The sequence below is a fragment of the Dipodomys ordii genome, unplaced genomic scaffold (assembly GCF_000151885.1).
Source record: "Dipodomys ordii isolate 6190 unplaced genomic scaffold, Dord_2.0 Scaffold76, whole genome shotgun sequence".
Taxonomy (NCBI): Eukaryota; Metazoa; Chordata; class Mammalia; order Rodentia; family Heteromyidae; genus Dipodomys; species Dipodomys ordii.
In genome coordinates, this window is record NW_012267292.1 from 7,152,191 (window position 1) to 7,166,089 (window position 13,899).

A 13,899-nucleotide genomic window follows, 5' to 3' on the forward strand; every position below is an offset into this window, starting at 1 on the left:
AAAAAAAAAAAAAAGAAGAAGAAGAAGAAGAAGAAGCCACATCAAATATACCTGCAGGTCCATAGAGCTGGACTTGTCCTCATCCTACGACCAACCCCTCTTTCTCCCTCCCTCCCCACCTCCCCCCTCTCTCTCTCTCTCTCACACACACACACACACACACAATTTTCCCAGGAGGGCAAAGAGGATTCCATTTTAGAAAAGCAGTCACTGTTCTAAGCATTTCACATGCATTAGTTTTTTCCATGTTCTACACTATGAATCACTGCAGCTGAGAAGCTCAAGCATGAATGAAAGAATTCAAATCTCCTCCCTCTGGCCTGAAGTCCACATTCAGAACAACTTGACACTGGGGTCAACCATCTGCTGAGCATAAGTAAGGCCCTGGGTTCAAGGAGGTGCCAGGCTTTGGGTGCTGAGGCTTTAAAATAATAATAAATGTGGTTTTTGCTGAAGCCTTCTCACTTCCATCTCATTCCCAGATGAACTCAAGAGGAGAAAGTATAGTTATGCTTTGGCCACTTCCTTCAGGCATGAAGGAGAGTAAAGAAAATAGCTGCCAACCACTTGGAAATTTACCTTTTATATGTCAGACATTGGAGGCCTGTAAGAAGGCTGGATCTACCCCCCAGGGATGGGGGTTGGGAGAAACTAACTACTGTGCCCAACTAAGAACTCAAGGTCTTCAAGGTTTAAGTTCAGAAACATCCAGAATGTCACTACAGCTGCTAACTTTGGACATCCTAAGAAATTGCTCAGTTTTCCCTCTCTCTGACCATTCCAAGCTATTGAATGACTTTCTGGAAAGGATCAGTATTCTCCAGGGCCACTCAGCCAGTCTAGACCTGTTAGAAGTGGCAGCTTCCTCCCATATCTGGCAGGAAAATGTACAGAGACGCTAAAGCTGGCCTTCAGTCCCTGAGGTTTCTCCTCCCTCCCCCGTACCCCCTCCAGCACCACCATACCTGTGGCACAGTGGCTTGATCTGTTAGTCTGAGAGTGTACATTTGCCCTGGATCGTTTCCCTTCAAGGCTGCTCTCTCTCTCACTGTACTCTAGGAGACAAAAATCCAAGCAGATGGCCAGGTCTGCCCACATCTGGACCTGACCTGAGCCCACCCATCACCACATTAGGCCTCAGCCTTATTTTCATGGAGAGAATGATGTGGCTGGAACATCTCTAAAAGACAGGCCTTGGGCTGAATTCCTTTGATTGAAGACAGGAGTGGTAGGAACTGCTGAGCTACTACTCTGTACCACTAGGAATCCCTTTTCCAGACTTGAGGGAGAGTGGATATCTTCTCTGGCTTTGTTGGTATTGGTTCTGCTTTTTGTGGTGGTTGGGGGTAGAGCCTAGAGCCTTGAACATGCCAATGGAGCACTTTATCACCTAGCTACATTCCCAGCCCTCTTTTAGTTTGGTTTGTTTTCATAGATTTTGTCCAGAGGCAAACCTTTTCCAAGCTCCAAAGAACCAAAGGTCAAACTAAACTGGTTGTCTTTTTTGGGGGGTCCAGTCTTGGGGCCTGAACTCTGGGCATGGGCGCTGTCCCTCAGCTCTTCAGCTAAAGGCTAGCGCTCTACCGCTTGAGCCACAGCGCCACTTCCGGCTTTTTTCTTTTTGCTTATGTGGTGCTGAGGAATCGAACCGAGGGCCTCAGGCATGCCAGGCAAGCGCTCTACCACTGAGCCACCTTCCCAGTCCCACTGGTTGTCTTTTATCTTCCCTCTTGAGGATAATTCTCCAAGTGCACCCCACCCACTGATAATAAGAAGGAAGAGCCCACTGCTGTACATATCAGCATGGCCCTACCAGAGCATCTATACCTCAGTCCCAGTAGAATCCTTAACTGGTGAGACCTCTACAACTTATTGGACCCTGAATGGCCCTCAGTGCGCCTGCAGGTGCAGGCCTGTGTCTGAGTCTGAGTCTGTCTCCTCATGCTCTTCTCTCTTGCACCTGAGCCCAGAAGGAGGAGGCTACCCCGGCCTAGCCAAGACTTACTGGGCAGTGACTGCGGTGCCACCCGTGGAGAAAGCAGCTGGACTGCCAAGGAACTTCTGCCCCCTTGCTGTCCCAGGTCAACAAGTCCGACTGGTTGGGCAGGCTCAGCCTCTCCTTGAAGTGGAATGGAGAAAGCTTTGTTTGGGGATTTCTGGGGACTGACTTTTATGGAGTCTCTCCCTGGCCCAGACTTGTCCCTTGAGTGTTTGGTGAATCTTGTCCCTCCCGTTATGCGGCGGGAAAACTATCTCAGAGAGGTAATGGAACTTTCCCAGAGATACACAGCTGGAGGCTCTCCCTCTGACCATGGGCGCTGCGCCCCTAGAAACACGTCCCCTAACACTCGGACCACTGAGACGATAAAAAGACCGGGACAGGGGCCCCTCTTCCCAGATTGGCTGGGCGGTTACTGTTCTCAGCACCTCGGAGCCTGGCACTACAGGATGAGTGGCTACACATCCGGAGGACCGCAGGGCGACGTGGAGGACCCGGTCCCCGGGTCCCATCGTGAGTACCGGAGGACGCGCACGATTGGGGGGAGCGGGGCACCCACTATTGGGGGTTGGTTGCATTGGAGGGGGGCTCAGGAAGGGGTGTAGCCCTGGAGCCGTGTATCCAGAAGAGTGCATACATTGGCTGAGCCCGGGCGTGGAGTCTCTGACCCAAGGCCACACCACGTGTGGCTGCAGCGCCTGGGCGTCCCTTTCCGGCCGGGCATCCGCTCGACCGTCCCGTCCTGTGTCCTGTCCCTGCGGTCCCTTTCCGTGTCCTCCGCCCCTCGCTGCCTGCCGCGGTGACAAAGCGCAGCTCCCGAACTGCTGTCTCGGTGCGCCCCCCACTGCCGATCGCCAGAGGCGGAAGTGGCGGCGCCTCCCTGCGTCCGCGCTGGCGGTCATCCCAGAGCTCTTCTGGGACAGGGGCCCCAAGGCCCCATCCCCGAGGGCAGTCGATCTTGACCTGTAGGGAGCCCCACACCGCTGGCATCTGCCTCTGAGCTAGACCCCGGGAAGGATAGGTGGGGGGCCTACCGCTCAGACTCTTAACCACAGATGGAGATGGGAGGTTACTGCCCCCATTTACCTAGAAGGTGCCATAGGGTGGAACTGTCATGTACATTTATTTTTGTCGGTCGTGGGACTTGAATTCCAGGCCTAGTAACTGCCCCTGAGTTTTTTCACTCAAAGCTTGCACTCTACTACTTTGAGCCACAACGCCACTTTGGGTTTTCTTATAGTTCATTGGAGATAAGAGTCTCACAGATTTTCCTGCCCAGGCTGGCATTGAACTGTGATCCTCAGATCTCAGACTCCTGAGTAGCTAGGATTAGGAAGGAGAGCCACCAGCCCTCGGCTTGTCATATACATCTCCCTGGCCTGGCAGTATGTTCAATTGTGTCGCCAACCCATCCATTGGCCCTGTTTGCTGGAATCCAGGCACCATGAGTTCTGGACATCTGCTGTGTCTACTGCCCTTGGAAAACTTTTTCCTCTCTTAGTTTTGAAGCCCTGTGATTAAAAATAGCAAAATAACACTCGCAGATTTCTTATGACAGTGTGTGTGTGAGTGTGTGTGTGTGTGTGTACACTGATAATGAGGCTTGATCTCTAGGCAGGACTGAACTTTAGCTTTTTAGCTCAAGGCTGGTGCTTTATCAAGTGAGCCACAGCTCTACTTCCAGCTTTCTGCTGGTTAATTGGAGATAAGAGTCTCACAAACTTTCCTGCCCAGGCTAGATTTGAACCATAATCCCCAGATTCAGCTTTCTGAATAGCTAGAATTACAGCCACCCACAACTACCCAAGGATGGCATTTAAAAACAAAAAAACAAAAACCTTTACGTGCAGAATTTTTGTATGTATTATTCATAGTTGTTTCCATCCATAGTCTTTTCCATTTATCACCTGCATGTATCTCTATGTACACTTATTACCTAATTATGTCATTATCAAATTTAGGTCTTTAATCACGCTCTCATTCATTTACTGCCTGAGGATATGGAGTTCTCCTTTTTTTCTCTGCAACTGCAGTGGCTAGAGCAGAGGAAGAATTGTCTTACCCAGGGATTTCTCTCACAGAAGCCTTGACATTTGACTAACTGGCTTGCTGGCTCCAGAATGGAGAAGAGTGGCTCTTGCATGTTAGCGTACCATACTTAGTCTCCCTTTTTGTCTCCTGGAGAGCAGATAGAATGAAAAGAAGGGCCTTGGAAGTAGCTTAAGACAAAGGAGGCTTAAAGTATAGAAATAAATTTTCTATAGACCTAAAGTATGATGGGCATATTAATTTTTATCTTAGGGTGGGAGGAGGGTTTATAAGCACTTCCCATTCTGACTGGTTAAAAGCAAACATTTTTAGAGAATCCAAAAATGCCTGAGCCATGACGTTAGACTGTGATGTGTTTTCATTCAGTCAGATATTTCTAGTATATGGGATAATATCTGTTATAAAGTATCTAGTATCTAAATACTATCTTACTATCAGGTATAGAATCTACCAACTATATTCTGGGATACTATTTAATAAACTAGAGTTAAAGCAAATATTATAAATTAGGTAGCATTAGACCACAGTACCATTGAGAATACCTGAATAAAGAGGATATCCAAGAAGAAAGAGAGCTGTTCTGACTACTGAGGACTATTTTAAATGCTTGCCTGGATGTCACTTAATTCTCACAGCTTTAGGAGATAACTAGAATTATCACCATCACCCTCATTCTACAGCTGGTAAAACCAAGTCAGAAAAGGGCAGCATGTTCACATAGGCTGCTAATGGCAAAGGTGAGATCTGAACCTCAGTAGAATGATGTCAAGAAGAAGGCTTCTACTTCCTCGGCTGTGAAAGTCCTGTGATGTCAAAGATGGGTTTTATTTCCAAAGGTGGCTAAACTAGTTGAAGCCATCTAGAATTTCAGAAGAATATTGGCATTTCAGCAGGGATTTTAATAAATAGGACTGGTAACAACTAATAGGAGCTAATGATGTCACTTAGTGGTAAAGTTCATGCTGAGCATGTACAAGGCTCTGAGTTCATTCCCCAACACACAAACAACAACAACTAATAGGGACCTAGTTGTACATGCAGTATGATGATTGAACCCAGGGTCCCATACATGCTAGGCAAAGTGCCTTGCCACTTGAAACACATTTCTGGTGTGTGTGTGTGTGTGTGTGTGTGTGTGTGTGTGTGTGTGTGTGTGTGTATGTGCGCATGCGCACACACACGCGCGCATGCACGCACACAGCACAACATGGTTGATCACTATAGGGCCTAGACTTTGTCCCTTAGCTTTCTTGCTCAAGGCTAGCACTCTACCACTTGAGCTACAGCTTCACTTCTAACTTTTTGTGGTTAATTAGAGATGAGTCTCACTGACTTACCTGTCTAGGCTGGCTTTGAACTGCAGTCCTCAGATCTCAGCCTCCTGAGTATAGAATTACAGGCATGAACTACCAGTGTCTATGTTTTATTTTTGAAAGTGTTTTACTACTTCTGCCTAGGCTGACCCCAAATTCTCTATCTACATGCCTCCTCCTAAGTATCTGGAATTAAAGGAGTGAACAACCATGTCTGGCTATAGAGGCTTTCTTATTCAGATAATGTTTTCATTTCCCCTGTCCTATTTGATAGAAAAGGGTTGTGAAGGGCTCTCTTATAACCCCCACTTGACAGATGAAGAAACTGTGTTCCAAGGAGAGGAGGTGCCTCCTCTAAGACCACCCAGCTAGTGAAATGCAAGCTGAGGAACACCATTACTCTTTCTGTTGGTGGTGGTGGTGGGGTGGTCACCATGGGACTTGAACTCTGGGCTTGGGCGCTATCCCTCAGCTCTTCAGCTGAGCGTTCTACTGCTTGAGCCACAGCGCCACTTCCAGTTTTCTAGTGGTTTATTGGAGATAAAAGTCTCACGGACTTTCCTGCCCTGGCTGGCTTTGAATCGTGATCCTCAGATCTCAGCCTCCTGAGTAGCTAGGATTACAGGTGTGAACCACCAGTGCCCGGCTTACCATTACTCTTTTTGACATCCTTGTCTTTATTACTATGCTTTCTCAGTTCAGACTCTTCTTGTGTACTGTCTTTTCAGTCTTCCCCCTTATCCATGTGTTCATTAAGCTGTGCAGGCAGATTTCTGTCCTGTATATTGGTTGTTCCTGCCCAGATCTCTACTGGCATAAGACAGGACTGATTCCCATTGAGGAAGCGAAGATTTGGATATGGCAGAGGATTTGACCATTGTCACATAGTCATGACAAGAACTGAAGTCTCTTGACTTTTGGGAGGGAAAGGGGTTTGAACTCAGGACTTATGTTTTCCCTTGTCTTTTTTTGGTGGGGGAGGAGCCACAGCGCCACTTCTGGCTTTTTTCTTTTTTGCTTATGTGGTGCTGAGGAATCGAACCCAGGGCCTTAGGCATGCAAGACAAGCGCTCTACCACTGAGCCACCTTCCCAGCCCCTCCCTTGCCTTTTTCACTCAGGGCTGGCACTCTACTATTTAAGCCACACCTCCACTTTTTGCTGGTTAATTGGAAATAAGAGTTTTGTAGACATTTCTGCCCAGGCTGGCTTTGAACCATGGTCCTCAGATTTCAGCCTCCAGAGTAGCTAGGATTACAGGCATGAGCTTCAAGTACCTATCTTACAGCTCAGACTCCTCATGAGACAAAAGTGAGAATTATGTGAAAAATTTTATTCTTAGTTTTATTCTTAGTTCCTTCCCCATCTAGCAGTACTGACAGATACACAAAGAGCGACTGTTGCAAAATGCTACCAGCAAGTGTAAGTATATATCACATAAGGTTCTGTTAATGCAGGGTTTTTAATATAATGGGCTTAAAATTGTTTCATAAATTCTGTTATTGGCAATATGTCAACTTTGGAAAATTTTCCTGGTTATTTTGGAGTCAGCCTTACCATTCTTGGAAAGAATTAGAAGAGGATCATCACAAAAATAGTCACACAAAGAGCTGAATGGAGCCAGGATTGAGGATTTACCTCTATGCTAGTCTTAGGCCCTGATAAAGGGCTTGGAGCACTTTTACCATTGGCAACAGTCTAGTCATGATTTTAATTCCTGATATGAGTCTCCTACAATTGAAGAGCAAGATTAACTCCAAAACTGTACCAATTTTCTTTTCATTACAACAGTCCTTCCTTCACAGTCTTATAATTTATCGCTACAGGCAAAAGACAGAGAAAAGGCATTGTGCCCTGGCTGTGAGTGAAGAGCATAATTTTCACACTCTCACATAAAGAATGGCAGTTCAAAGCCAGCCTGGACTGAAAAGTATCTAAAGTTTTTATCTCCAATTCACCAGGTGGACCTATGGCTCAAGTGGTAGAGTGCTAGCCTTGAGTGACAAAGCCAAGCAAAAACAAAAGACCCAAGTTCAAGCTCCAGGACCAGTGCAAAAGAAAAAAAGAAAGAAATTAAATAATAGGCCTTAGATCACACAGATAGTAAGGGAAAAAAAAAACCTATCCTCCCAAATAACAAATTTTACTTCAAATTACAGCAAATCCACTTTTGCTGTGGATGGTGATATTAATTTTGAGATTTTTGATTTAGTGGGAAAATGTGGGACAGGGGCAAAGTGGTGTAAAGGAGAGAGAACTCTGGATTTTGAATCTAGAAAGAGAAATTCAGATCCCAGGGATGTCTGAGGAAGCTGGAAGTTGGGCTACGCTGCATTGAAAACAGATTCCAGGATGGAGCAGCGCTCTCCAACTTGCCCAGCCAAAGTTTCTGGTAATTCAGAGAGAATTAATAACATGACAAGAGCATGAACTTGGAAGCCAGACAGATCTGAGTTTGAACATCAGTACTGGCACTTACCAGTCCATGACTGTAGGCTGCCCAAAGCTTCAGATTGTCAGATCTAAGATGCAACTGATGGAGAGAATAGGAGGGGCTGTTCTGAAGATTCAATGATAAGTCAGATGGAAAAGACCTCTCACAGTATCTGGCCTACAGTGGATTCTGGGGAGTTCCAGTTCTTGCTCCACCCCTTAACCTATCTTGGCAATACCCTCATTTCACTTTAAGTCTGCCAACTTCTTTCTCAGCATTGCTCTCAAGATGAGGGAGAAGCAGCAGTGTATGTGGAGGGAGGGAACCTCTTCCTATGTAGAAGCAAATATAGGCTCAGGAATGAATCATGACAGCAAAACCACAGTGCATTCACAGCTTTGTTGAAAGGCAACACCTGTGGAGGTGGTTAGTGCAAAATTGAAACAATGAATTATCTTTGTAGTGCTGTCATAAATGGCACCCAGGTTCCTGTGTCCTTTCAACAAAGGACAATTCACTGGTATCTAAAATAGTGGGAAGAAATCCAGGTGCTGGTGGCTCACACCTGTAATCCTAGCTACTCAGGAGGCTGAGATCTGAGGATCAAGGGTCAAAGTCATTTCTGGCCAAAAAAAGAGTCTATTAGTCTTCAAACTCTAATTAACCACTAAAAATTGGAAGTGGAAATGTGGCTCAAATGGAAGACAGCCAGCCCCGGGGAAAAAAAGATAAAGAAAGTGCCCAGGCTCTGAGTTCAAAGCCCTAGTACTTTCATATCTCTCTCTGTCTCTGTCTCTGTCTCTCTGTCTCTCTCTCTCTCACACACACACACACACAGAAAGAGAGAGAGAGAACAATAGTGAGAGAAGATCAAGACATACCTAGGAGAAATAAATATTTTTCTATATTGTGAACTAGAGACATAGGCAGCCGATCCATAATAATAATAGCCAGCTAATCCATAAACAATAAAACTGTTGCTGTCCTTAAGTATAGTGCCAATTTAGAACAAAGAATGTAGACTCAAACTAAATTGCTTGGGTTCTAATTCCATCTCCATCCCTTACTGTATCAGCTATATGATGTTAGGCATCACATAAATTCTTCAAGCCTCAGTTTCCTCATCTTTAAAATGGGATAAAAAAAGCATAAAATCAGTTTGTACACATACATATCTAATACATATTGATTGACTCTGTGTTAACTGCCAAGCACCAGTAGTTCATGCATATAATCCTAGCTATTTAGGAGACTGAGATCTGAAGATAGTGATTCAAGCCAACCCAGGCAGGAATATGGGACTCTTTATCTCAAAGCAACCACAAAAAATTTTTTTGTTTTAATTTTTAAAAGCTGGAAGTGGAACTGTGGCTTCAGTAGTAGAACACTAGCTTTGGGCCAAAAAACTCAGTGACAGTGCCCAGGCTTTCAGTTCCAGACTGGCACAAAATAAAATTAAAAAATAAGGGCAGGGAAGGTGGCTTAGTGGTAGAGTGCTTCCCTTGTACATATGAGGCCCTGGGTTTGATTCCTCAGCACTACATAAGCAGAAAAAGCAGGAAGTGGTGCTATGGCTCAAATAGTTGAGTGCTAGCCTTGAGCTGAAGAGCTGAGGGACAGAGTTCAGACAGGCCCCACAATCAACCAAAAATAAAATAAAAGTTAGATATTGCCATTGTTGTATATCAAGTCCCTGAATGTGTGCTTGAGATAGTTCCATGAGTTTCTGGGCAAAAAAGCAGGAGTGAGTAAAACAAGAACCCCATTCTTAGAGCAAATACACCAGTGGGCATCAACTTATATTCAGAGCCAAATAGACATGGGCTTCAATACTGGCTTCACTACTACTTGGCTTGGACAGGTCACATAACCAGGAACTGCAGCTTCCTCCCCTGTAAAATGGAGTGAATAATGACTGATTTGCCTTCTTCATAGTTATTGGCCTCTATAGAGCCTATTGCTTGTCATTTTAGCTTTTGATCCTTGGACTTCTGGGAATGTTCTTCTGCTTCTGGACTACACCTTCAGGGAGGAGCTGAGCTTCCAGGCATTACTCCCTGAGACCTTAGTGATCTACTAACCCATTACAGAAATAGCTGGGAGGAGGGCAGGAGAATGCATATGGAGACAAGATAGAGGAAAAGAGGGATGAGTAAGTGGGTGGACTTCCAAAAGAACTCACTTGCTCAGTGTCTTAACATCTCTCCCCCCCCCCCCTGTGTGTTTCTTCTTGCAGAACTGAGTATCTCAAGCTCAGCTTGCTTGTTCATGGCTGGCATGCTACCACTTGAGCCATGACTCCAACCTGACTTTTTTCTGATTAATTTGAAGTAGAGTTTCATGGAATTTTCTGCCTGGCCTAGTTTTAAACCTCCATCTTCTAAGTCTCAGTCTCCTGAACTGCTAGGATTACAGGCCTAAGCCACCATCACTTGGCTGAAACTTTCTTTGGTATCTGTAGGAAATGAATGTATATGAACAAAACGAAGCCAACCATGGTGACACACACATGTAGTCTCAGCTACTCAGGACATCAAAGCAGAAGGATCACATTATCATGGTAGCTTCAGGCCAGCCTGGGCAATATAATATATCTATAAGAGAAAGAGAGATAGACAGAGAGAAACACAGAGAGAAAGACAGAGAGGAAAGTAAACCAGAGAGGAAGTAAACCAGGAACTGGTGGCTTGTGCCTGTGATCTTAGATACTCAGAAAGCTGAAAACTGAGAGTTGAGGTACAAAGCTATCCTGGCCAGGAAAGTCTGTGAGACTCGTATCTCCAATTAACCACCAAAAGCCAGAAATGGAAGTGTGGTTTAAGTGGTAGAACACCAACCCAGAATAAAAAAGCTAAGGAAGAGTACCAAGGTCAGAACTGACATACCTCTCTCTCTCTCTCTCTATCTCTCTCCCTCTCTCTCTCTTTCACACACACACACACACACACAATAGGTAGGACCTCTTTGCCTAGTTTTTACTATTTATTGTTCCATCTTGCAATCTGGAGCTTGTCTGCTAATGTTCTGACATTCTGAGTCACAGGTAAAAGCAACCTAGGTCTTTAATATCATCAAGTACCACACACTGACCCTGAAGTACCACACAGACTTCCAGGTAAAAAACCTAAAGTGTGTGTGTGTGTGTGTGTGTGTGTGTGTGTGTATGTGTGTGTATGTGTGTGTGTTTCTTTTTTTTCTCGAGTCTGGCTTTTTTTTCTTTTTGGTGATTATTTGGAGGTAAGAGCCTCATTGACTTTCTTGCCCAGGCTGACTTTGAACCTTAATCTTCAGATCTCAGCTTCCTGAGTATCTAGAATTACAGAGCCACCAACAACCATCAAGAAACCTAAATCTTGCTGGGCGCTGGTGGCTCACGCCTGTAATCCTAGCTACTCAGGAGGCTGAGATCTGAGGATCGCGGTTCAAAGCCAGCCTGGGCAGGAAAGACCGTGAGACTCCTATCGCCAATAAACCACCAGAAAACCAGAAGTGGCGCTGTAGCTCAAGTGGTAGAGCGCTTGCCTTGAGCTGGAGAGCTGAGGGACAGCTCCCAGGCCCAGAGTTCAAGCCCCACGACCGACAAAAAAAAAAAAAAGAAACCTAAATCTTTTATCTTGTTTAAACCATTGTTACTTTAGGTTTTGTTTTGTTTTTGGGGGGGGGGTCCGGTCGTGGGGCCTGAACTCTGGGCCTAGGCACTGTCCCTCAGCTCTTCAGCTCAAGGCTAGTGCTCTACCACTTGAGCCACAGTGCCACTTCCGGATTTTTTCTTTTTGCTTATGTGGTGCTGAGGAATTGAACCCAGGACCTCATGCATGCAAGGCAAGCGCTATACCACTGAGCCACCTTCCCAGCCCTAGGTTTTGTTTTGATTCATTTGTTTGCTTGTTTTTTGTACTGTGGATGGAACCCACAGCTTTAAATATAGCCTGTATCAATGAGCTTCCAGTCCCTATTTTAGATATTATAAAACTATGGGCCAGAGCTATTTCTTACTAAGTGTGAGGCAAAGTTTTTGGCCTGTAGGAGCTTAGCCTCCAATATTCATTAGAACATAGTATGATTGTGCTGTACCTGCCTTGTAGACAAGTAGTTGATGGCCAGGTGCACCAGTGTCTCATACTTGTAATCCTACTACTCAGGAGGGTAAGACCTGAGGATCAAGGTTCAAAGCCAGCTTTGGAAGGAAAGTTCAAGAGGCTCTATGTGCAATTAAACAGCAAAAAATGCCAGACTGAAGGTGTGGCTCGAGTGATACAGCACTGATGGTTAATGAAAAGGCTGAATGAAAGAGAGACCCTGAGTTCAAGCAGTGGTACCAGCAGAAAGGAAGAAAGGAAGGAGTAAAGAAAGGGAAGAAGGGGAAGAAAAGGAAGGAAGGGAGCAAAGGAGGGAAAGGAAAAGAAAGGAAAGGAAGGAAGCAAGCAAGCAAACAAGTAGGAAGTTGGGCATCTAGCTTAGCAATAGAGCACCTGCCTATCATGGAAAATGCCACAAAAATAAACAATCAGAGCTAAAGGAACCAAAGACCTACAAAAGATGTATGTCCTTCATTTTCCAAGAGAAGGGAGAAATTTAATTTCCCCAATCTTTGTGAATGGTGATTAAGGTGTGTGTGTGTGTGTGTGTGTGTGTGTGTGTGTGTGTGTAATTTTCCACTGACAAGCTATATATCTTCATAGAACTTCAAGCCACAGCAAACCTTTCTTCAAGAGGACAGCTAAACCCTAATCTAAATTTTTTTAAATGCAACACGTGCACACACACACACACACACCACAGATTATTTAAAAATAAGTTTGCCTACACAGAAATCACACCTAAATGAGCTACATATAGGGAAGGCTATAAAGAGAACAAAGAAGTTTTTCTCAAGATGTAATAGAAATGAATGAACTTTTCTCAGGAGACCAGTTGAGAATAACAGCCAACTCTTTTATTTCTGCTCCTAATTTGCTGTTGGACCTTATGTGGCTATTAAACATCTTGGACTTTACTAGAATGGAGTGGTAATTTCATAGAGAGTGGATATTGTTAAGCTTTCTTGATTTCAAATCCAAATTGAGCCTCTCCCATAGAAACTGTAGCTTTTGTAAGCTGTTCACTCACTGCAGAAATGAGGAGATTTGTCTGACTAGCTGATGCAATTACAGATAGATATTCCATATGCTAACTTAGTGTAAATGCCTTACACTTTTATTTCCTTGATGGAGAGACATCAAGGTCTCTGGCCTGTTTTACATGGTTTAGTCTTGGGTGGGAAATACTCCTAAGTAAAATATGAAGCCTCTTTAAAAGTACTTCTCCTTTCCCACACTAGTTATTATCACCAACAAATCATTTTCCACCCACTATGTTTTATGATTGGGTGTTTCTACCGGCTGTAGCCCCTTTCCTAATCTAGCCAATTCTTTCTCACTCCCCAGTGAAAAATGGAGGACCAAGCTCAGAATTATGATAAGGCTGGCCAAAGCCCTTGACTGTGACTTTTCTTATTTCCCTCTATCTGTAGGTGGTAAGTTTAAAGGTTTGGGGGAAATTCCCTGATGACTACAAGTACTGATTCTAATGAGATCAGATTAGCACTTTCAAATATAATTACTATGACACTAGCCAGGCCTATTTTCAGACTATGAATGAAGACAGGGAACAGAATTGCTCACAGTTCTATGCAGTTGTTTCTTGGACAAGAATCCAGCACCTGAAAGCTGAAAGCAAGATCTGTACCAGCCTTCTTGGATTGCTTCCATTTTATAGGTGTAGACAGAGTCCAGTGTTGGGTCAAAGCCCAGGAGCCAGGTCATGATCAGGTACAGCAACTTTGACTATTGGCTGTGTTTTGGTCAAGCCTCCCCACGCAGCCAGAAGAATGGGCTAGTAGTCAGGGAACCACACTCTAAGCTTGGGCCTATCTTTTCCGGTTTCCCTATTGGGCCTGTCTTTTCTGGTTTCCCTATGAGGAGACACTGCCCTCCTTTGGGCCCTAATCAAAGAATAAGAGCATCAGTCTCTTAAACTGGGCACTGGTGGCTCACTCCTGTTAATTCTAGCTACTCAGGAGGCTCAGGATTGGGGTTCAAAGCCAACCTGGACAGGAATGTCTAT